We start from the raw sequence: 26,110 nt of genomic DNA on the forward strand, positions 1-26,110 counted from the left end.
ACGCATAGCGCTTTGGGGTGCTGGATAGTGAATAGTTTAATTTACTATTCCAACTCCAGTCCCCGTGGACACTAGGGAAGGTGTTGGATAGTAAATTAAATCTATTCCCTATCCTAGAGCGCCCCCCAGCGCAATGCGTTGTAATGGTTATCGTTGTAAAACCTGCGTTGTAATAGCACTGCGTGGTAAAAGTTGCGTTGTAAAGGATGTTTTCCATCGGGGAATAAAGCAAAAGGGCTTTTGCTAAGACAACTAGAGCCGTCCTACTTTAAGAAAGTGAAATTTAAGATCATTCATAGTGCATGAAAATTTGGAAAAAGACCTTCAAACATCTAGCAATCCCAAAATTTAATAAATATACCCCATTATGGCATTCTTCTGTAATACCAATACAAACTAATGATAATACCGCCAAAAAATGGGAAAGCTTGGCGATTGCTACAGTGGGGGATTTTCTCAGTCATGAATCAAACACCGGGTTCTTGATCCTTCAAACAACATTTTCTGTTCCTAGTACTGACTTTCTTAAATTCATACAAGTTAATACCATCCTTAATCAAATAACTCAGAGCATTTCTTTTTTTGAACTTATAGGGAAACGATCTACTAGGATAGGTACTATTTATGACTTATTGAGAAACCAAGGGACAATTTGGAACATGTTGAGAGAGCATGGCCGGGCAAACTTAACAACCCCAATGTAGATATCGATATGTAATTGTCGCTAATATCCAAGTTATTCTTATCATCTAATCTAAAAGTGCAACTTTATAAAACTATATATAATTTATATTACACGCCAGCTAAGTTATACACTTGGGGTAAAAGAATAAATGACGAATGTCCAAGATGCGGTATAGGTCCCGCAAACCTAATACACATGTTCTTTGAATGTGCTAAACCAGATCCCCTCAAAAAAATGCTATCTGATTACTGGGATGAAGTCTTTGGTCATAAAGTACCGGTATCACCAACACTCTATATATTAGGCTATGATAATAGTTTTGGACACCACAAGGATGAGGAAACATGTTTATTCCTGGGCACGGCGGTGTATCGAATAATACTGGCAGCCCGGTTGGAGGAGGTTGATCCTCCTAATTTTCAAATGTGGTTAAATCGCTTTTTAGAAATTTATAACCAAGAAAAATCTATTTACGAAGCCAGAGGTAAAAAATCTAGAATACGTGGCTGCCAAATTTGGCAGCCAATCGCCGTTTGGAGTAAAGATGTAAGGAATGCTTTGTGAAGATTGCTTGTATAGATCTCATGCTTCGATAGTTTATATTGGAGAAAATGTAAGGTTTTTATCATTTTAGATGATTTAGCTGTGATCTTTTTCCATATTAATGATTATAGATGTAACTCAATGTTTTGTTTTTATGCTTTTTTGTACAGAAACCAGCATTGGCAAATCCAATCGTCATACAGCAAACAAACGATCTATTGACTTTGCCAGTGCTCGTTTTTACTAGCAACTAAAATCACCCCAGAAAAAAAAAGAGAAATGATAAGATCTTAAAACTGCTGGAAAATACAAATCAGGAGAGAGAGGCACACATTACAGGCAGCCTACCAGCAGGACGCTGTATGAGTTTTGACTCTACTACTGCGTGTTCAACTCTAATAAAATCAGCACTGCTGAGCGGTGTCTGCCCCAGTGGGCGCACTGCTGCCTGCTGCCCAGCCCCGCAGCACCAGATCTGCCAGTAGGCTGCAAGTGCTGCTGCTACAGTGTTTCTATGCACACCAGGCTCTTGGAGACTAAGTGACACCGGCCACAGGGAAAGTTGACAGGCACCAGTGCAGGCCTGCACTAGTGTGGCCACTGATGCAGGCTGGCACTGTCTGCACTCAGTAGAGCTAGCTGGGGCTCTGGAGCTCTCTTGGTCCTGGGAGGAGGTATCTCTAGGCCACTTCTCTAGAAAACCATGTGCTACGTGACCCTGTGTCCCACAATGGCTCTGGAGGTTTTGCCAAGCGGTTTTGTGACCGAGTTGTGGAGTGCACTACAGTGCCGGATAATTTATGACTCCATAAGGTAATCATTTACTATGCTTTAAAAGTTGATGCACAGAAAAAGAGACACGGATACCTTTAGGGTCAAAAAGGGACCAAGGGTAGTATTACAAGAAACAATGGTCCCTTTAAAGGAAAATCAGTCTAATGTTGTCAAATGTAGCCACATTATTACAATCGAGGTTAGCCAAGGTAGCTCTATGATGATCAGATGATGAGGTTGGCCACTATCCGTCAAGCACTACACACAGCGGCTCTATCCTTGGGCAAAACCTTGCCATGGAATTATCAAGTTTACCAGGAGCCTGATTCCGGCTCGAATTCCAACAGGATCGTCACTTGGCTACTGATATGACATTGGCTACACCCACTCTTGGACGATACTTCACACGGCTACCACACCGGCTGCTTGATACGGGCGCACAATCGCCACATTATACATTAATTATTCCTAATACGCTCCAGCCACGGTACACCCCCACTTATTGGCTGCCTATATCCCTCATCATTGTTACTCCTTGTTGGCCTACGCTAGCACGTTCTATCAGACCTCCTCATCTGATCGTCACAGGGCTACTTCCCAGGCATTTGCTCTAATGCTCAGTTCTGATGATGATACCATAACCTTGTTGGGGATCGAAACGTCGTTGACACTTACATCTTAACTCTAAACTGTAATTCGTTATATATGTTTTGTTTTGTTTTCATTCTTTGTGAATACATTTCTCAATACTGTCAATTAAGACACAAACAGAGCAATCTTGATTGTAATAATTCGGCTACATCAGATTGATTTTCCTTTTAAAGGGACCATTGTCTCTTATAATAAAAGTTAATGCAATCTAATATGTAATGAAAAATGTGTTTGAAAAATGCATTGTTTTGGCCTTTCTGTCTCCAAAATGTTCTTGGGGGCAGAACTCACCCCAAACTCCACCTAGTAGAGGTTGCTCACTACACACCATGTGGGGGCTGGTCTCACTTATACTTCTCTCTGATTCACTTCTCTTGTGTCTAATATTGGTGCTCTCTGTAAGAGTGTCTATGGGTACATATGACTGGGTATCCTGGTGCCCTGGTCATCATCTATTTACTGTGCTTTGAAAATTGATACAATTAAATATGTAATGAAAAATGTGCTGTAAAATGCACAATTTGGTCTGTCTTTTTTTAAAAATTTCTTGTGGGGGAATCCCCCCTCCCTAAATCACCCTAGTAGTGGTTGTGCTCGCTCGCAACGCGCCCGACAGGGGCTGGTCTGGAACAATTTGCCAGGGCTGCTTTCAGTTCCCAGTCCGGCCCTGCCTCCAGAGACCAAGATCCCAGTCTGCTTGCAAAGCTGGTAGTAGCCCCCACAGATCTGTTCAACTCGCTCATCTTGCCTTCTAGGAGGGCTCTCAACTGTAATCAGCCATCAAATAATACTTCTAGATAAGGGAATACTGGAACCTTAGCAAGAGTATGGTGACCAGCTTTAAATCTTTATGTCTGAAACCCCCAGGGGCCTACAACTAGTACCTATGACTTGGTAAAATTAACGGACATGTCCAGCCTGTCCATAAAAGTAACAAGGTCATCTATTAAAACCTGTATACCCTGAGCGGTGGGGTCCATGAGCACTGCGTCATCGGCATGGAGTAAAACTGGCAGAGCTCTCCTTCCCACTCTAGGGATGTCCGTCTGGAGTGCCAATAAGGCTGCCTCAAGACCATTAATGTATACTGAAATAGGAATGGAGTACAACCTTGGCACACCCCCTGTATGCAATTAAAATGATCTGTAAGGCCCCCCCTCATGTGAGTACCTCACTGCTGCTGTAATCTGGGCATGAAGTAATATTAATAAATGCACAATACCCAGGTTCACTCCCAATAAAGTTAGAATCGCCCGCAAGTTAGCCCAATTCACTTGATCGGACGCGGATATAAGGGACATAAAGGTTAAGTACTAAACGCCTGGTTGTGTGAGTGTATATTTGTTCGATGTTAAAAGATAGAAATTGAGGCATTGGTCAGTGGTTGACATGCCTTCACGGAAACCAAATTGGACGTCCAATGAAATCTGGTTATCTGTGGCCCACAGGGATAATCTAGATAAGAGAACCTGCCCCAGGACCTCTATTACTGCATCAATGAGAGAGAGCTCGATAGGAATTCAGGTTATACATATCACCTTTTTTAAAAATTTGTACAATTGTAGCATTACATTTCATAAGTGCCAACTTTTGATTGGAATGAGATAGAAATATGGTGTTTACACTCAAATGAATTGTAATTTAAAAACTCGTTAATGATAAAGTCGGATTCTATGACACAATTCTGAAAATGCAACTACAGAAGAATGACTGTTTTGTTTCACAGAGGACTAGCCTGCTGCTTGAGGTCTGCTTTGTTCCACAGAGGTCTGACTGGCGCTACCAGATTATGGCCCTGCTGCTTGAGGCCTACCTTGTTACCCAGAGGACTGCCCTGTTGATCGAGGCCTACCCCGCTCTCTGAGAAGGAAGACCAGACCTACTCCCTTCCTCCTACGCTAACTTGAGAGATTCAAAGGGTCTGTGGTTGACCTCCTGTTCTGAGCTACACGGGCACAGCAAGCTCCAGAGGCCTCTCTGCAACTGCCCAGCTGACCTGCTGCATTTGGACTTTCCTGGACCTGCAACTGGAGCTGCCTGAGCCCTGCAAGCGTCTGCTAGAGTGTGTCCCGATCCCAAAGATGTGCCTCCCAAGTCTCTGGAGCCTTGACTGCCATCAGAGTACAGAGAAAAGTAAAATCCTGAGGTTTGGGCTCTTCGTAACCACGAACAGGCCAGTTGGCACCAAGACTTTGCCGCAGATGACCAGCACCAATGTGAAGCTCCAGTGAACCCAACTCTTTGCACTACTGCGATGACCTGCAGCACGAGATTTGCACAACAACCATCCACAACACTCTTCCATGCTCCTCGCGGCTTCCTCTACTGCAAACTGAAGTGTTCGCCACAGACTTTTAGATGGTAACTTTTTCAGTGAGACTAACCTGGCCCATATATCCGGTCGGTGATCCATTGCAGCACCCCTAAACTTGTGACTTTTCCCAGTTTATGACGACTAGATGACCATAAATGGTGCTTTGTGGTTTTAGGCGCTATATCTACCGAAAACATTGAAATTGCATATCTCTGATTCTACTGATTGAAAGTTTCATTCTGGTGTCATCTAACAAAAAAATTCTAAATTGGTTTGGGATTTTTTTGTGTTGTGTTTTATATGATGCATAAACACGTTATGTAGCGTCTTGTGAATTAGAAATCATGAAACCCTTTTGGCTCCTGATAGATTCCATAGAACTGTGACGTATGTGTTAGTGGAATTCAATGAAGACTGGTTTAGAATGTTGAGTTCTTAGTTACATGCAGACGAATAAAGGCATTTAACACTAAGCTCCGTGTGTGGCATAGTCACTGACAGCTACCCAGGCTAGAGAAGACGAAATACTTCACCCTTTTCCTTTAGGTTAAGCCTGCCTGCTTTTGTGCAAAGCTACCAGAGCGTTAAGCACAGGCTAAGTTAGTGACTTTTGTGGTTCACCCTGACAAGGATTGTGGTTGTTGCTTGAGTAGGGTGTCCACCCCCTCAACCAATAGCCCAAATTCTTACGGAAATTAAAGCCCTTTATTTACAAATGGAATCAACTTGATCATATTATAGCAATTTCTTTTAAAACAGTGGCTGCATGTTTATGAATTTCAAATTTAAATGTGTAAGGGCTGCAAATCATGTTTGAATATAGAGCCCACTACTGTAGATTTTGCCATTTTGTTGCGGATTTTGCCATTTCTTATGGATGGCAACAATGGGCACTAACAATTTTATTAGTCAATGGTACTCATTTTATAGACTTTGAAGTCCTTGAAAAGCTAGTTTATGTTTCCCTCCTGAGAGATCACTCTTACATGGCTTCATGCTATATTAAGGTAGAACTGACTCGATAATGTGAGAAATTATTGCACTTTGAAAAGGTTCTTTTGTGTCTGTTTTTACATCATTAATTTATGTCACAAGGTCATAACCCATGAAAGAACCTGTAGGATTTTGACATTTTTTACGCATATGATTTTCAGAACTAGTTTTTTTAAACTTGTGAAATGTTTTAAGTCATATCTTATTTAAGGAGTAAGGGGAAGGGAGATAAAGAAATAGGCAGGAAGTGTGTATGGTGGGGATGCCACTTAGGATGAATTGAGAAGTGGAAGAATAAGACAAAAGGAAGGGGAGTGAGAGAGTTAGAGTACGGGACAGGACATGTATCCCCATTGAGCACTAAAGTTGAAATGCAAGATACAGTTGCAAAAAGAAAAATATAATTCCCTGCCATCATCAGCGAAAGGATGCATCCAACCAATCAAAAAGCAATGAGAAACATACATACAAGAATCTGGGAGGAAAACCATTCACTCAGGAGCAGGACTAAAATAGACAAAAGAGCCACCCAATCCTGAGCAAACATATGAGCTTAGTGTATGTTAAAGTATTGGCTAAAATTCTGTTTAAGAGAGAGAGTTAAAAAATGTGATGACATTATTGTCCATACATTTCTAAATTATGAAAAATTGATACCTAGAGCACCTCCCACTATTGGAGCCTTGGCAGTGATGTTGCCGAATGCAAAACATATTGACCTCCTACGAACAGTGCAGCCTAAACTACTCTTTGAAAGGATAACAAGCATCCTAAAGTAATTTGTGCCAAATTGAGAGTCACCCATGTCTATGGAAAGCCAACAATAGGATGACATCTGGAATACCACATGGGAAATCAAAACAAGAAAACGAATGCGATGGAAATGCCAGACAATGCACTTCTAAAGTTTGTGGGATTCATTCTCACAGTCGATCAACTTATGACTCAATGCGGCCCCACCAGTTCAAGACTGGACTCGCCAAATAACAGTCAGTATGACGGACCAGGAGCAGGGCAGCCTGACCTTTTCGGCCAGATACTCTCTTCAAGGAACAACAAGCAATGCAAACGTGTTCTGCCTCGTTGAGCATCAACAATAATATAAATTCTGACTCTCGAAGCACAGCAAGTAAGACATCTACATGTAGACAGTGAATCCTATATAGGGTGGCCAAAATAAAAAAGCAAGCATTGACAAACCAATAGGCTTGACCTTTGTACAGCGCATGCACATATGCACACAACATCCATACAGAATGTTCTCTGCATATTTACAAGCATGTATCAGCAGTGTCAGAGCAGCATTCCTACAGATATCTATGCACATACAGACCCATACACATATAGCCATCCACACATAGGCTAGCAGACAAATATATGCCTATGCACTTGGCCTAGTGGCATCCATATACAGACGTCTTGGTGTGATCTATACCCACCAACTTAAACAGAGCAATTGTCTGTAGCTAACCTTATGCAAGTGGATGCAAGAACACAGAAAAAAAGGAAAAAGGCTCCAGGAGATGGAAGGTGATATAAATCAAAGGGTGTAATCAGTGTGACGAATTTGGCCTGTTAGAGAGTCAGGAACAGAACAATTTGGAGAAGATGCCAAGGCAAATCAGGTACCCATGTCCAGATAGCAAACACACAGAGAAGTTGGAGGGAACGCTGAAACCTTTCAGACACTCACCCCCAGTCACAGATCTGGGTTGAATCCATCATCGTTCTTTAGCTCACTTCGCCACCCCAGTTCAGACACAACTATATGAAAATCAGAAATCAGTCTTGACCCTGTGCCTCATGGGAACAGTCCAGCCCAAACTACCAAGCCATGTCTTGCTTGGACCAGTAACAAGCATCCTGGGACAGGTTTCGGGCTAACATCCCTCAGCAGCCAGGCTAGCTTGAATCCATTGGCAAAGTGAGCAAGGGGCCGACGTCTGGGCATACCCTGCCAACATGGGGCGAACATACCAACACAAACTGATTGAGACGTAAGCAGGGAACAAACATACAGGCAGACAGGAAAAAACACAGACCTTCAAAATACAAACGTAGATAGCACAAAAACAGATGCACAAATAGATGGGACAAACAGACTAAAAGTATGAATGACAGATGTATGAAAACAGGTGCAATGTAGGCGCAGGCAGAGACTTCCGCTCCACCAGCAGAGTGTGCAGAGATTTCCCTACTCCGCACTCCGCTGAGAACGCGGAGTAAGGAAAAAAATCTCTGACTCCGCAACGGCGCTTGCCACCCCCCACTAGATTGGCCCCAGCCTCCACCCCCTAATAAAATAATAGTGACAACTTAATTTAAAGAAAATAAAGTCACTTACCTGTATTGCGGCATCCCCGGCTGCCCTCATCCTCGGCGCCGGACATATTGCATGAACTGCGCATGCGCTCGTGCGCAAATATTTGCATTTCTCACAAAGAAATGCACCTACGCATGCATGCACAGTTCATGCAAGATATCCGGCGAGAAGGAGGATGGCAGCCCGGGATGCCGCAATACAGGTAAGTGACTTCATTATTTTTAAATTAAGTTATCACTATTATTTTATTAGGGGGGTGGAGGCGGGTGGCGGAGCGGAGTTCCACTGAGTTTTTTCCCAACTCCGTGGACCTCCGAGTAGTTGCACTCCGCCAGCTCCAACCAGGGTTAGTGTAATGTCCACTTACTCTTTACAAACATTTTGCTGAACAATTCATATTTGAGGTGGAGCAATGACTGGTGAAGGCTAGTCTAATGACTGATGAAATATTTCAGTCTTTGTGCATGAACACTTCATCATTGGTCTCCTTGTTGTTGTAATCATACATATTTAGTACTGAAATTCAATAAATGTATTTATTTTCTTTCAGAAAGTTTTATTGGCTTTAAAAAAAAATAGTATCAAAACATAAAAAACCACAGCAACTTGTGGAAGAAGACAAGATACTCCCCCCAACGCAAGAGTAATCAGCTGTATACTGAAAACAAATGAATGTAGATAAAGATCAGCAGTAGCTATAAAAAGTGAGCAGTTACAACTAACCTGTTAAAGCATTTCAAAAACTTTGTTAGGGGTACCTGCTTTGAAGGCACTTCATGAAATAATCTAGAATGTAGCAAGAATTGTATAACCATGCAACAGTACTAAAATATGACAATTTTGATAGAAAAACTGACAGAGATACTGTTATTAACAAACATAGCAGGACCTTGTAAACGTATAACAAATCCCAAAAAGTAGTACCAATATGGAGAACTCTATGTATCAAATCACCTACTTATTTTTGTCTGGAGAAGATTTGGAGTTGGAAAATTAGGTATCTATGTCAGAGTCATCAAGTTCATCACATAACTTTTTCAGTTCTGCATCCAATGTAAAGATACTCATGTAACTTTATATTTTGAAGGACCTGCAAAAGAAAATTCCAAGTTCCTGACTGTCATTCTTAGTCTAAGGGCTAAGAAGGCTTTCTTGGTGTCCACTGTGGTTTTCATTAAATCTTGAGAGATGTATATCTTGTGGCCCTTCCAGATGAAATGGTTGTTTTTCCTTATATAGTTCAATATAAGTTTTGTGTGTTGTAACCTAAGAAGTTTACACACAATTGGTCTTGGAGATTTCTTATTCAGAATGAGTTGAGCTAGGACTCTATGAGCTATTTCTAATTCAAAGTCTTTCAGAAAGGATAAGCCAGTAATTGGAGGAATCTGCATCTCTGAGAATGTAATACAGGCATTAAGGTCCTGACCCTGTGAGCCTCCAGGTAGACCAAAGACCCATAGGTTGCCCCTTTTGTTCCTGTTTTCCAAGTCTATTATTTCTCTATACTGTGTGAGATAGATAGTCATAAGAGTAGCAAGCTATTTCACACAATGATTCTCTGTGTTGCTAATCCGATCCTCTGCCACTGCAATTCTTTTGTTCATCTGTTTAACCTCCTTTTAATCATAGTGATGTTAGTGTGATTACTGTCTGTATCGTTCTTAGTGGAAGTGCTCATGTCATGCACTTCCTCCAATTTCTTAAGTATCGCCTCTGTGATAGATATTTTCATGCCCTTTTTTTTTGCCCCTTGGGGTCTTTCTATGCCATTTTTTTTGTTTGAATATGTTTATTGCATTTTCATCATATCACAGTGTTACACAAATAAAAAAAAAGATTAATTATGTCTTAGTACAAAAGACAGGTCAGTAGCTACTTCAGACATTCATATACATTAAGGAGTATGATCATAAGGACCAATATAAAAGCAATTTAGTCGAAGTAGCGTGTCAACATCATTAGTAACTGGCATATAACAGAAGGTAGTGATCTACATAGGTGGTGGTAAAGCAAGTGTCACTTCCCAGGATCACCTCAGATATTTGTTGAGTTCGGAGCATAGGTTATGCCTTGATAGTAGTCCAAAATAGGTTGGGCACATCAACAATACAATATACATTCAAAGCTTTATTACTAAACAAACAGATATAAAGAACAATCTGGAAGGTGCGGAAACTAGAGACTGGGCGGTGTTCAACAGCGAGTGCGTGTCTTTGCGTGATTCTCACGGGCCAGGCGGGCGGAGACAGGCATGTACCCTGTAATATCAGCAGTGAGGATCTAAATATAAGATCTGTCAAGTGCACAGCAGGGGGGGGAAGCAGGAAAGGGGGGGAGTGGGGCCTGACGGGAAGGGGGAAGGGGGAGAAAATCCCAATCGGAGTTACGCAAGGGGAGGCAGCAGCGCTTAAACAATGCCACTTTGCAGGCACACTTGATGGAAGGTCGTCAAGGTGCTATCCCAGTCTAGTGCTATGGGATACTTGCGGAGCCCCGCTGTTTCTTCGCTATGTAGCGCTGCACTTTCCGCTCTTGCCCAGTTGTCAAAAGATGTACGCCAGTGTAGTGCCTGGGGGGGAAGTGTTATTTTTCCAGCGCTTGGTAATGAGGCGTTTCCCTGTTATCAGCCCCAGGTCCCAGAACCTCTCCCGGACTTTTGTCTGTTTCGTCCTTCTGAACAGACCCAGTAAACATGCTTCCCATGTATGTGGCAAGCAGCCTCCCGTCGCTTTTGTCAAGGTGTCTGACACCGCACGCCAGTAGGTGTGCAGGGAGGGGCATGTCTAGAGTGCGTGTAGGAGTGGCGAATCTACAAGTCCGCATCTGGGGCGCGCTGACGTAGTTAGTCCAAAGTATCTATTTATCTTGTCAGGTGACAGATAGGCACGATGCACAATATAATAATGTATAATCTTAAAACGGGCATTGCGCGGTATGTGTAGTGTCCCGGCCAGTATCTGCGTCCATTCCCTGTCAGTCCAGTCCCGGCCCCTATCAGCTGTCCACCTGTCTCACAGCCGCTGTGACGAGAACTGCGTGTGGGTGTGTAGCGCCTGGGCGAGCCAATGTATCACGTGGGAACCGTTCCCCATCACATGTAGATACTAAATCAACAGGTGCGTTGGGGGTTCCTCCGCTAGTGTTCCCCAGGCTCGTGTCAATACATGCAGGAGCGTCGCATGTGTCAAGAATTGTCCAGCCGGTAGGCCCGTGCCGTCCGCCAAAGTCGCAAAAGGAAGCAGGGCGCTATCTTCAAACAAGTCGCCCAGGCTCTCCAAATCAACTGCCGTCCAGCTTCTCTACGCAGGCCCCATGAATGCCCCTCCTTCCCAAGGTGTAACCAGTAGTGGTAGGTTGGGTGCGTATGGCTTGGTAGCGCTCCTGAGTTTCAGAGTCCTCACATAGCACTTTCTCGCCACCACGTGTGGAATTTTAGTTCGTGTACTGAACATCATCTACGCCATCTTGCAGACTCACGTATGAGCATACACGACAGCCATTTTAGGTACCATGGTCTCCCTGTTCACGATCGCCCGTCAGCACACTTCCCTGAACCTTGCAGGCCTTCCCCGCGCCTCCTGGCTGCCCCCGCGCTCACATGCACAAGCCATGAAACCCCCCCATGACTCTGTCTCAGGGAATCACACCCCGCGCCTGACCAACACCTCCTTTCCGCCCATGAATACCCCTCCTTTGATGACCCCTTCCTCTGAGCCCGACTGCCTGTACGAACCGCTGGTCATCCCTTAGCCCGAGGATACAGTTTATTGCCCACTACTGCATGCACTCGCTTCTCCTGAAAGGGATCACTATTGATCATGACGTCCCCACCCCCTGAGATTCGATCAGGCGCACACATTCCAAAGGAATCGGCAGAACACTCAGCTGCGTGATGGCCCCTCCCAATCATATGAGGGGAAAGGGCCTCTACTGTTGTCATGTGTTGGAATGGGCCGGAACTGGGGGGTGGGGGGGTGCCGGTGATGTCGTTCTCATACTTCACAATGTCCCTGTTGTAATAAAGGACGTTCACATGCCTTAAACCAGTGTATAAAAGACCAGGTCTCAAAGAGGTTGGAGAGCACCTCGAGACGATACCTTGTTGTCTGATCTGATGTGTTCTACTCCGACGGAATAAACTTGTTTCCTGTCTTCCTGTCTTCAGCGCCTGCCTCTTTATTGAATAACTTCGTATGGTATTAGAGGCGTTTTACGCCGGGCAAAATTAACTTAGGATACATCTACTGAAATCGCCTGACCATTTTGAATTGATCCTTAACAATTGGCGTCCCAAACGCGGGGCCCATCAGCGACACGTGGATCCAGTGGGAGAGGTCCCGACGACAGAGTGAACAACTGCAACGATCGGAAAGAGCTCCTGTCCGATAGACCCTCGTCTGACAGCCGATCATCTGAACTTCACTGATTCCGAGCTGACCTCTACCGAGTGATCTACGGTCCTGACTGGGAACCACCAGGAGTGCCGCGATAGCAACAGAGAGTAGAGGACGATCGGGCGCTGGAAGCGGAAGACGAGAAACTGTCCATGCGGTCCGGGTAAGGTCGTGATACACGACAAATTGCGAAATTGATTGATTGATTGTTTGAAAATACTAGTATTACTTATTGACTGTTCCTGAGGAATTCTCTATTTGCAAACAAGTACAGAATCGCCATACTCTGTTTAGTCTTTGCAGATAGTGAATGGTAGGCAACGCAAGCCTTTAACACGTCGTGCCTATTTTTTTCTCCTCATTGATTGATTGATTGAATCGAGCATTGAATTGTTCGAAGTTGGTTCTCTTAAGGATCTTCTCTGTCCGCAAACGGGGAAGAATAGGAATATTCTCTCTCCCTTTGCCGATAGTGAAGGGTAGGTAACGCAAACCTTTAACACGTCGTGCCTATTTCGTTCCTCATTGATTGATTGTTTGCCCGAACATTGACTGTTTTGGGAATTGGTTCTTTTCGGAGGTATTCTCTGTTTGCAAATAGCGTAGAATAGAATATTCTGTCCAGTCTTTGCAAATAGTGAAAAGATAGGTAGTGCAGGCTTTTGCCCCCATTGTAATCCGTCATGCCTATCTTCTCCCCATTGGTTCATAGTTGGGTCAACCCGGACCGCTTATTAGAGATGAACCATCCAGCTCCACTGGAAGGCACCCCTAATAAGGACATGTTTACTAAGCAAGGACTAGTCGCTATAGCTTATAGTAGGTTATGGCATAAATATACAAAAAAGGATCCTAAAAATCAGTGGCCACTGATAGGTTCTTTTGATAAAAGTAAAATAAAAACACTAGAAGCAGCTGTAAAAATAAACAAGGCAACGCCCACTATGCTCGATAGTATTGGCATGTGGCGCAAAGAAGCAGAACATCGCAGGAAAAGAGAGGAAGCGAAAATAGTGAAAGAGTTACGAAAAACAGCCCATCTGGCCGCAAAAGAACTAGATGAAGAAATAAGAAGAAGAGAGGAAGTTAAACAAACGCAAGAATCAGGAATGGCAGGCCAATGCCCTGTCAGGACCACCTCTGCGCTCTACCCGGAGATGCCCTCCAAACAGCGGGCAAATGACGAGTTACTACTCGGTCCTCCAATTATCTACATGCCTCCTCCTTATGCTCCCAGCCAGCCTCTAGCACAACACTCACCAGTCCAAAGTGCAGGCGTGGGTGACTCTAGCGCTAGTGCCCCGGCTTTTACGGCCTTCGCACCAGCCGCATTGGTAACAACAGCAGATGAACATGAGACTAGCAGGCACCTAACAGCCAGACCAAATAGGTTGAGCAAAGATGAGCGGGATGGAATCGACAAGATAGCAAAAACATTGGTAGAACGGAAGGAGAGCGAGGAATATACGATGAATATGCATAATTCACATGCCGGTAGTCACAGACGGCATTTCATTTTACGGTTCAGCTACCACACCCTGAACGCGTATGAGGATAGGTACCAGAATAAAGGTCCTGCTAAATTGACGGCTCTATATAGAAGGGTCGATGTTGGAGATGGAACTGAGAGCGATGTGACGCTTGAGGTCTTCCGCCACCTCACGGAACAGAAACCAGAGGTCAAGATCACAGTCCCTGAGACGATTGAGCCCTCAGTAGAAGCAGCCAACACGATGATGCCCATCAGAGAAGCCGCCCCCTATTGGGTTCCCCCAAGAGGTCAGGGAACAAACGATGATATCAACCACGCAGATGCAAAAGGGAGGGTTGTGTACAACTGGGTTTACCAACCATGGGATCGGCAAGATATTTTAACCTTTAGGCAAACCCTGCCCGATCTGCGAAAGAACCCTACGGCATTTTATACAGAACTAGGCACAGCCTTGGGCTCAACCATAATGACTCTAGCGGACATTGATTTGTTTTTTGGGTTGTGTCTGCCGGCTGATGTGTGGAAGCAAATCCGGAAAGCCGACCACACAGACCTGTTCGGACACACCTGGAAACAACTCGATGACCTAGATAGGCAACGAGAGCCCGGAAAGAAACCTGTAAAAGACATACTGGAACTCCCCGACAAAATAGTGCAGAAGCTAAAGACGTTGATCCCAGAAAAGAAGGTAGACTGGTCGGTAGTCACGGCTTGTCGCCAGAAGCCTCAGGAAGATGTATCAGAATACTTCTCACGATTTGAAACAGTGTTCTCCGACTACAGTGGCCAAGATATGACCACCGCAACCGGACAACACCTATTCGTGCAAAACTACGTAAAGGGGCTATCGCAAGAGGTCTCCCAAAAGTTACAGACTAGCGAGAGTAGTTGGGGAGCCTCTAAACCTGCAGCTATCCTTCAGATGGCTCAGTATTACGAACACCAAAAGAACGAGAACGAAAGGGCAACTGAGAAAAAGAAAAAGGAACGAGTAATGATTGCTCAACTGCCGGGAGTGACTACAGGAAGGGAACGGTATAGGGGAAACTACCAGTCGAATGCCCCTAGGAATTCGGCCCCTAGAGACCGCAACCCCACACCTGGCGCTCCACGAACCGACCTCGATGAGAACCAGTGTGCATTTTGCAAAGAATTTGGGCACTGGAAGTCTCAATGCCTGGCCCTTCGGGAAATGATTAGAAATAAAGAAACAAGGGACATGACCAATGGCTCCAAAACTGGAGGGCAAGGACGAGGGCAAGGACGAGGGCAGACCCGCGACACCACCAATGACCGATCTGACAGACCAAACACATTTGACCGCCCCCGACAGAATCAGTGCCAACAGTCCGACTGCAACAATGCTCACGACTCTGCATAGGACTGCCAGGGGCAAGGGAGGGATCCAGTCGAGCTCTGTGTTGACCAGCAAGGTCCTTACGTCACTGCTAAGGTCCTGGGTACAAAGTCTCCATTTTTGGTAGACACTGGAGCGACACGTAGTGTATTATCAAAACGACTGATTCCAAGGGCACCCTTGTCTGGCTCCCACATTACCTCGATAGGTTTCGATGGAACGCCCTCCACTAATCCCCTGTCTGTACCTATCTCCTTTGACCTAGGAAACAATCCCACTGACACAACGTTTCTGCTCTCCTCCAGCTCCCTTGACGCCATTATGGGTATTGATTTACTGAAACATTTCCGAGCTACTATTAGGTGTTCCCCGGATGGAGTCCGAGTCATCCTGTACGACAACCCGAGCATGTCCAGACCCCAACCCGCATGACATATGTACGCCATAACAGATGCTGACCTATCCTTGCTCGATACCCTACCCCTGTACCTCTGGGCCAGAAACGACTCGGATGTAGGACGAATGATGATCGATCCTGTACACATAACTGTTCGACCAGATGCAATACTCCCAAAACTCCCACAGTACCGGATATCGCCCGAAGGCGAGAAGGCATTGGTAGCGATTATTCAGTCCTTGGTAGATGCAGGAGTGGTAGAGGAAGTGGTTAGTAATGTCTGCAATAGCCCTATCCTACCCATTGTTAAGAAGCAAGGTGAGGGAGATGAGAAAGCGTACCGCTTCATCATCGACCTGCGAGAAGTCAACAAAGTGGTGGTACCACAGTACCCCGTAGTCTCAGACATCGCCACCATTCTGACTCTCATCCCGTCCACTGCCACCACCTTCACCGTTATTGATCTTAAAAATGCATTCTTCTCTATCCCCATCCATCCAGACAGCCGTTATCTCTTCGGCTTCACTTTAAAAAACCGTTCGTACCGATTTTGTAGAGCTCCCCAGGGCTACACTGAAAGTCCCAGCATCTACAGCCAGGCCCTCAAAAGACAGCTGGACGCCGTCCAGCTACCAGATGGAGTGGTGTTGATCCAATATGTCGATGATATCCTTCTGGCGGCCGACACCACTCCACTTGCAATCCCAGCCACTATCCAACTCTTGCACTTTCTTGCGGAGAATGGCCACAAAGTCTCCAAAAAGAAACTGCAGTTCTGCCAGCCCCAAGTAACATACCTAGGCCATCTCCTGTCCAAAGAAGGGAGGAAACTTACGCCCGACCGAATCCAAACCATCCTAGACACCCCCATTCCAAAAACACAGAAGCAAGTCCGTTCATTAGTGGGCCTTACTTCTTTCTGCCGACAATGGTTACCAAATTTCAGTCTCATTATAAAACCCCTACTCTCCCTGTTGGCCAAAGATGTTCCGTTCCCACTCCCTTGGACTCCCGAATGCCAAGCATCCTTTAAGGAGTTGAGGGATGCCCTTTGCTCGGCACCCGTTCTAGGAACACCAGATTACTCCAAGCCCTTCTCCCTCTTCACTCACGAAAGGGAGGGATGCGCATTGTCTGTTCTAACTCAGCCCATCGGCGCCAAACAACGCCCTTGTGCCTACTTCTCTGCCACTCTTGATCCAGTCGCCAGAGCTCTACCTGCCTGCCTTCGAGCAGTAGCCGCTGCTGCTGTCTCTATCCGCCAGAGTGAGGGAATTGTGCTTTCAAACTCCCTCACGGTATTAGTGCCCCATGCAGTTGACACCCTTTTGAACCAGACTAAGACTCAACATCTGACTAGCGCACGACTAACAGGGTACGAATTGACTCTACTTGCACCCCACATCACCCTGAAGAGATGCACGACATTGAACCCTGCTACACTGTTACCCTTGCCCGAAAATGACCCCGATGTGCCCCCTATACACGACTGTGTGACCCTCACGGACGAACAGACTAGGAGTAGAGTTGACCTCCGAGACATTGCTCTTACCGATCCTGATGGAGAACTATGGGTAGATGGCTCTTGTATCAAACTCCCAGACGGCACCACTTCTGCTGCCTATGCGGTGACGACAGCTCGAACAGTAGTTGAAACCGCTCGCATCAAACAACGATCCGCACAGGCAGCAGAACTAATTGCCCTCACACGAGCATGTATCATAGCAGCAGGAACCACGGCAAACATTTACACGGACAGCCAGTACGCCTTCGGGGTGGTTCATCATTTTGGGCTCCTGTGGAGGGAAAGGGGATTCCTGACGTCCCACGGTACACCCATCCTTCACGGAGATTTAGTCTCCGCCCTGATTGAAGCAGTTCTTCTCCCCAGACAATTAGCAGTGATCAAATGCCAGGCACACAAGAAGGTGACAGATTTAGTTGGACAGGGAAACGCACTAGCCGACACCACTGCCCGAACCACAGCTGAGAATAGGACAACGACACGCATGTATGTGACCAGGTCACAAGCAGAAAAATGGACCGACGCTAGGGAAACAATCAGGGACATCCAATCGGCCAGCACACCACACGAATTGACTGAGTGGGCACGGGTGGGTCTAAGGGACGATGAAGGCTGCTGGCGGACAAAAGACACGAACAAATGGTTGCTGCCTGATGCCTATTTGATCCCCATACTGACAATGGCACACTCCCCTGCACACATAGGCTCTGCCCCCATGATTGAACTCATTTCCAAAGTTTGGCACAACAACAAGATCCCCGACTCGGCCAAACGCCTAGTCCAGCAGTGCCTCATCTGCTTACAACACAACCCCGGGAAAGGAACTGTGGTACCCCGGGGAGGGTTTGGGATCCCCGACCACCCCTTTGAGGTCCTTCAGATGGATTACATCCACCTAGAGAGGTGCCAAGGCTTGAAGTACGTATTGGTCATTGTATGTGCCTTCAGCAAATGGGTGGAAGCCTATCCGACCCGTGATAACACTGCCATGACTACTGCCAAAGTACTACTGAAAGAGTTTTTCCCTCGCTACGGCCTTTGTCGAATTTTATGGAGCGACAATGGCCCCCACTTCGTAGCTGAAGTTATCCAACTAATCCTGAAGGGGTTGGGGGTAAAACAAAGATTCCACGCAGTCTTCCACCCCCAATCTGCTGGCCTGGTTGAACGACACAACGCTACACTGAAACTGAAACTGTCAAAAATAGTGGCCACCACAGGACTTAAGTGGCCAGATGCCCTTCCACTGGCATTACTATCGATGCGCTCCACTCCCACTAAGCACCACTTGACCCCCTACGAAGTTGTGTTTGGGCGGCCTATGAACCTCTGGACTGCCCCCAAACCGACCTCCATTCACCACGTCCCCGACGTCCTGCTGTCAGATTATTTGTACAAATTAACTAAAACATTGTCTGTCATTCATCAACAGGTGCAGCAGGCCATCCCCGATGCTTCCAGGGGTCCCGGTCACGATATCCAACCGGGGGACTACATCCTAACCCGGAACTTTCAACGAGCGAAGAGTCTGGAACCCCGGTGGACGGGCCCCTGGCAAGTACTGATCACCACTCGGACGGCTCTTCGAGTGGAGGGGAAAAAGAACTGGCTGCATGCACACCACTGCAAGAAAATGTCCTCGACCCTGGCCACGACAGACAACGTCAGCACCCAAGAAGAGCTCCTGAACAAAGACCGACCATCACTGAACTGCTATCCTGATACCGAGGCACTTGAACTTGCAAAACACTCTGATCCCACTGTGCCATCCCGAGAAGGGTATTTCCTGCGTCGAAAGGAGGGAGCTTCGGCTAAGTAGGCCACTGACTAAGTTAAAAATCTCAGAACGGTGACCCAAAGCAACCAAGGGTTACCCGGAGAGAAGCTAAACGAAGTCTGTGGTTCTGCCCACTACCGAGCACCTTGAAGATGAAGATGATGGAAGCGCCAGATAAGAAGATGATGGAAGCGCCAGATAAGAAGACGTCGGAAGCAACAGGAAATACCCACTACAGGAACCCAAAGACTGACAATTTGCACAAATCAAAGACAATCGCTCTCTTCATTGTCTTCCTCTTTTGCCTCCTCCTCATGACTTCCTTCTGGATCTTGGAGGAAAGCACACTCGCTCACCAGATGTTGCCAACCACTGTCCAGCCAACCACCATGAAAGAGCACCACCTGATCACCCTTTCACCTCAGCTCCGAGAAAGGCGTAGGGAGTTCTGGAACAATTCCTTCGTACAACTGTTGCACCAGCACAACCTTGCTGCAAATGCCACGAACTGCTGGATCTGTGGGTTGCTCCCACATGCTACCGGACACTCCATCCCCTTCATCCCTTCTCCTTTCTCAGTTCACGGCTCCTGCCTCGCCTGGTTGATCCTCATGCAGGAAAGCCACAAGGACAACGCCACTTCTGGTCAAACCGTGTCACACTTCTTCTATGGGTTCTGGCTGAATAAGACAGGAAAGCCCTTTTGTCCTGCAATTTCAGGTTCAACCTTCCTTACGAACATCCCTGCCAAAGAAAGGGTTGAAATGCAAGTGCTCCACAATCCAGCCAGACTCACCTTCTCCCACCTGCGGAAACAAACGGCTGCCACCCTGACCGTGGCCCTGTCTGTCATCAATGTCATAGGACTCGTATGCCTCGAAGGACAAGGAACGCAGCTGGTGGGTCACAGTTCTTGTCGCATCACCAAAACATTGGTCTCAGCTGACCCCCCCACCTTTGTTGCTTCCCCGAATATGTACTTTGTTTGTGGCACCAAAGCTTACACTTGGCTCCCAAGAGGCTGGAGGGGTACGTGCTACATCGCCTTCATTCTTCCTCCCACGTATGTGGCTTCAGCCAACCACCACCGGCAAAAGCGTGCCGGAGATGTTGAACAAGCCGACTCCACCGGAGCACAGTTCCTGGATGCAGCAAAGGGACTTGTTCCTCTGTGGGGACCAATGGCAAATAGCCGCGCTATCCGGCACCTGACTCAGGCATTAGAAACAACCATTAACACCACCGCTGGCATCCTTGCTAACAACACGGCTGAGCTTCAGGCCGTCCGCCTGGTGGCTCTTCAAAACCGTCTTGTTCTAGATGTGGTTCTGGCCGACCGCGGAGGTGCATGCCGCATCATCGGCTCCAGCTGTTGCACCTACGTGCCAGATAACTCACCTTCAGTCTACAAAGCAATCGAACACCTCCACAGACTGTCCTCGGAGGTTCACCAGGAGCAGGAAGGATGGTCGCTTGGAGGCTGGTTCTGGGACACTTTGAAGAACTGGGGGTGGAGATTGTTCACGTTTTTATTGATACCAATCATGATACTATGTGGGTGTTGCTTAGGTATTCAATGTTTACCACCTTTATGTGCACTCATTTCCAACAGTATGTGCCCAAAGACTTTGAACTTTAAACCTGAGCACATGAGTCCCCTATACGAGATAGAGGTGCGTGGTCTCATGGGGATTGATCCGAACTGACAAGCTGGCGAGACATGTTAAAGGGAGGACTGTGGAATTTTAGTTCGTGTACTGAACATCATCTACGCCATCTTGCAGACTCATGTATGAGCATACACGACAGCCATTTTAGGTACCATGGTCTCCCTGTTCACGATCGCCCGTCAGCACACTTCCCTGAACCTTGCAGGCCTTCCCCGCGCCTCCTGGCTGCCCCCGCGCTCACATGCACAAGCCATGAAACCCCCCCCAGAACTCTGTCTCAGGGAATCACACCCCGCGCCTGACCAACACCTCCTTTCCGCTCATGAATACCCCTCCTTTGATGACCCCTTCCTCTGAGCCCGACTGCCTGTACGAACCGCTGGTCATCCCTTAGCCCGAGGATACAGTTTATTGCCCACTACTGCATGCACTCGCTTCTCCTGAAAGGGATCACTATTGATCATGACGTCCCCACCCCCTGAGATTCGATCAGGCGCACACATTCCAAAGGAATCGGCAGAACACTCAGCTGCGTGATGGCCCCTCCCAATCATATGAGGGGAAAGGGCCTCTACTGTTGTCATGTGTTGGAATGGGCCGGAACTGGGGGGGGGGGTGCCGGTGATGTCGTTCTCATACTTCCCTGTTGTAATAAAGGACGTTCACATGCCTTAAACCAGTGTATAAAAGACCAGGTCTCAAAGAGGTTGGAGAGCACCTCGAGATGATACCTTGTTGTCTGATCTGATGTGTTCTACTCCGACGGAATAAACTTGTTTCCTGTCTTCCTGTCTTCAGCGCCTGCCTCTTTATTGAATAACTTCGTATGGTATTAGAGGCGTTTTACGCCGGGCAAAATTAACTTAGGAAACATCTACTGAAATCGCCTGACCATTTTGAATTGATCTTTAACACACGAGGTGCAGTTGGTCAGGGCAGCGGGACTTAGATAAGGGAGGAAATAACGCGTGTATTTGCGGGGCCGTCATGACCTCATTGACTGAGGCAGTATCCCCCCAAGTTCTTCCCACTCAGCCAATATGCGACCCATTGCAACTGCGCTGCTAGGTAATAAAGCTCGTGATTAGGGACCGACAACCCTCCGTTCTCCGTCGCAGCATACAGGGTTTTCAATGCAACTCTGGGGCGCCCTTTGTTCCAGATCAGGCGTCTGATTAGAGCTTCCAGTTCTCGGAAAATACGAGTAGGGACATACACAGGTAGGTTTACATAAAAGTACAGCAACCGAGGTAGGGCGACCATCTTTGCCAGTGTAATGCAAATGGGGACGTTCAACGGGAGAGAGCTCCAAAAGGACACTTGGGCTGTAAGTGATGAAATTGTTCTGGTGATATTACCATCTAACAGATCAGCGGGATCACGATAAACTTGAATACCCAGGTATCTAAATACGGTTGGATACCAAAGAAGTTGCTCCCCTATCACCGTAATGTCGCACTCCGGGGTATCCGCGTCGAAAGAGTACACCCCTGATTTCGCCCAATTGACACGAAGTCCCAACACATCTTCAAAGGTGTTAAATATGGCAGTGAGCGCACACGGAAAACGGGTCAGGTCTCTGACATAGATCAGTAGATCGTCAGCGTACAATGACACCGAGTGCACCCCGTCAGCCAGGGGGATACCCCAATCTGGGTCTTTCGCTGCCATGTTGCTGTTTGGAATAGACTGCCTGTGATGGACCCATGTAAAGAAAGTTATATATGCTCAGGTTGATGTGGTAAGTTGTACCAAGTTATGAGGTGATATATGATGTGCTGCTGATAGAGAGGGCCTGCACTTGCAACTGATTGAAGAATGGAATGCTGCATGACTGAGTGAATTTTCTTTCATGTGTGCAAGGATTAAGGCACCCTCCCTTTTAAAAGAAAATATATTAAAAAAGGGGTAGGCTCCAGGGGATGGAAGCTCCGGGGGCAGAAAATGGTCCGGGAGGGGTGCTGCTCTGTCCCCCCTCCTTTAGAATTTTATTTTTTTTAAAACCTGGCCTATTGGATGGGGTCCCTGAGGCCGAAATCGGACTGGGAGGAGAGCCATGCGGCCCCCTCCCTTAAAAAAATATATATTAAAAGGGGGCAGGCTCCAGGGGATGTGGGCCCCGGGTGGCAAACTGTCCCGGGAGGGGGGTCACTCAGCCCTCCTCCTTTGGAATTTTATTAAAAATAAATAAATAAAAGGCCAGGCCCTGGGGGATCGGGTTCCCTGGGCTGAAATCGGCCCAGTAAGGGGACAACACTGCCACCCTCCCTTTATTTTTTATATTTTTTCTTTCTAAAGGGTCAGGTCCCGGGGGATGGAGTCCCTGGTGCCCATACTAGTCCAGGGATGAGGAGCCACAAAGCACCCTCTTCCTAACAATTAGGGCAAAAAATTTAAATGACAACTCGCCGGAGACCCCATCCCCTTTCTCCACCACTCTGCAAACATGCCTCGTGGCACGCTGCTGGTTGGTGGATGAAGTCCTCTTGGCTGCTGACGGTCCTTAGGGGCCAACAAGACCTCCTGTTATCTCCAGTAAGCCCCCACACTGAGGGATTCCTGAGAGGTAGCCGGAGGCCACGCCCCCTTTCTCTACCACTCTGCAAACGCATACTTCTGGTGGGGGGGATAATGTCCCCTTGCCTCCTGAGGGCCCCAGGATTAAATTGAACTTCATCCCCCAAGCAGCAGTATGCCGGAAGTGGTGGGGAAAGGGAGTGTGGCCTCTGTCGACCTCTCAGCAATCCAGCTTTGTGGTCTTACTGGAGGTAACAGGAGGGCTAGTTGGCCCCAAGGACCCTCAAGAGCCAACTAGACTTCATCCCCCTACTAGTAGTACACCAGGAGGCACATTTGCAGAGTGATAGAGAAAGGAGGCGTGGCCTCCTACCGGGTCTCAGCAGTCCTGCTGTGCGGGACTTACTGGAGGTAACAGGAGGGGTAGTTGCCCCCAAGGACATCCTTGGGGGCCAGCTACCCCTCCCATAAGTCCCACACAGTGGGGTTGCTATGAGGTCTTGGAAGGCCTCGCCCCTTTTCTCCGCCACTCTGCAAACGCTGCTCAAGGTGCACTACTGGTTGGGAGATGAAGTCCACTTTACTCCTGACGTACCTTGAAGGCCAAGAAGCCCTCCTGGTACCTCCTGTAAGTCCTACACAGCAGGATTCCGGACATCTGGTCAGAGGCCCAGCCCCCTTTCTACACCACTCTGCAAATGTGAAAACTTGCTAAAAAAATAGAAATTCACTAAAAAAACTAAAGGTTACAGGGACGTTACAGTTCAGAATTAGCATTTAAAAAACATTAGAAATTCACTGAAAAAACCAAAGGTTACACAGATGTTATAGTTAGGCTCAGGTGTGACTCGTACTAAACAAGAGAAATTCTGCCATTATAGTTAGTGAGCTAACTATAACTAGCACCCCCGCAATGCACTGCATATGAACTTATATATTACATCACTCATGACATGATCAGTGACATCACTGATGACATCTCAAATGAAATCACTGATGACATCATCCACAGAATCTCTGATGCACCCACTCACACCCCCGTTTAACCATTCATACACCCACTCCAACTACCATACTACCATTCTCAAACCAATTAACACACACACATACCAGTACTTACACAGCCACTGACTGATTCATAGAACACACACACCCACTCACTCACCCATAGAGCCACTCATACACCCACTTACTCACTCACTAATACAGCCACTTACATATCCACTCATACACCCATAAAGCCACTCATACACTGAGTCCGTCACCTGTAGAGATACTTACACATGTACTCACTTACCCATACAGTCAATCCAATAGCCCATACTCACCGATATAGTTACACACATGCTCACTAACTTACACATACAGATACTAACACACATTCACTCACCTATACAGTTACTGACACAGGCACACACTCACCCATACAATCAATCTCACATTCACTCACCTATACCGACTTGCACATGCCCAGTTACTCACCCATATACCACTGACACATGCACTCACTCACTGACACAGCCATACACACACTCACTCAAACATACAGCCCTTCACACACACACACTCACTAGTGTTTTTTGTTCTGCCAATAACTTTGGCGCCACTTGATGAATATTCATTACATTTTCTAAAAAACGTCCTGTTTTTGGTTTAGCTGCAGTGTTGAAAGTTTCACGGTGATCCGTCAAGCGGAGGATTAATAGAAAGGGGGGTCCCAAAACACTTTTTTCCTATGTTATGTCTATGGTGATTTTTCATTTTTTCAACATGACTACAGCCCGAACCGCTGAACGGAATTACACCAAATTTGGCAGAAAGGTAGATGTTGGTCCAGAAAGTGTGCTTTTTGTGATTTGATTCAAATCTATCCGGTAGTTTAATTTTCTTTTTTAATATAGCCATCGGGGAATGCAAGACCTTGCAGTGGACTTGCGGATCCTACTGAAATTCGATTGGTGCCAACACTTCAACCAGGAAGAGCTGGCAGCCATCATAGGGCTCGACTTTAAGTTGAGTCCCACAACAAAAGGAAAAAAGAAAGAAAATAGGGCAAGGTAGGAATACCCTGACCCCCCCCCCACCCCCCCAGATATGGTAGGGGGTCCCACAAGACCCCACTCAGGGTTAAAAATTTGTGGATGGACCCGTTGCAAAATAAAAAAAAAGACTTGCAAGCTCCCACCCATCTTTTAACAGAAAATTCCTGGGAGGGCCAAATACCGGTGGCATATGAAACATAACTAAACCCTGGGGACCACCATCTCCCTGGGCTTTTGTTTTAAATTATGCAGGGGTGCCCGCACGGCATGCCCTGTGGACCACCACCTCCCGGTGCTTGTTTACCTATTAAATGAGGAGCCTCTTGGACCGCCTCCCAGCCCCAGGGACTGCCACCTTTAATTATTTTTATTTGAAGAGTTTTCTATAGCGCTGGCTAGGCCCAGAGGTATCAGAGCGCTTTACATAAGGAGTGGTTACAACAGAATACTGTTATATAGTTACATAATTTCCTAGAATAAAAACATAGCATGGAGAAAGACATTATTGCAAAAATACATCTGTTACTAGAACATACGAATAAAATAGAAACAGGTCCAAGGAGCAATGAGGGTAGAGGGGTAAAAGTAAAGGGTTAAGAGTACAAAGCAAGTCAGGATGACTAGTAATGGAGAAGAGAACTTCAGTGAATACC

General features: G+C 46.6%; 1 protein-coding gene across 1 annotated transcript in view; it reads right to left on the bottom strand.

The window, feature by feature from the left end:
* Positions 1–26,110, bottom strand: part of OVCH2 (ovochymase 2) — a 996,115-nt gene that overhangs the window by 837,773 nt on the left and 132,232 nt on the right. The gene's annotated exons all lie outside the window — the stretch shown is intronic.

The sequence above is a fragment of the Lissotriton helveticus genome, chromosome 3_1 (genome assembly GCF_964261635.1).
Source record: "Lissotriton helveticus chromosome 3_1, aLisHel1.1, whole genome shotgun sequence".
Taxonomy (NCBI): Eukaryota; Metazoa; Chordata; class Amphibia; order Caudata; family Salamandridae; genus Lissotriton; species Lissotriton helveticus.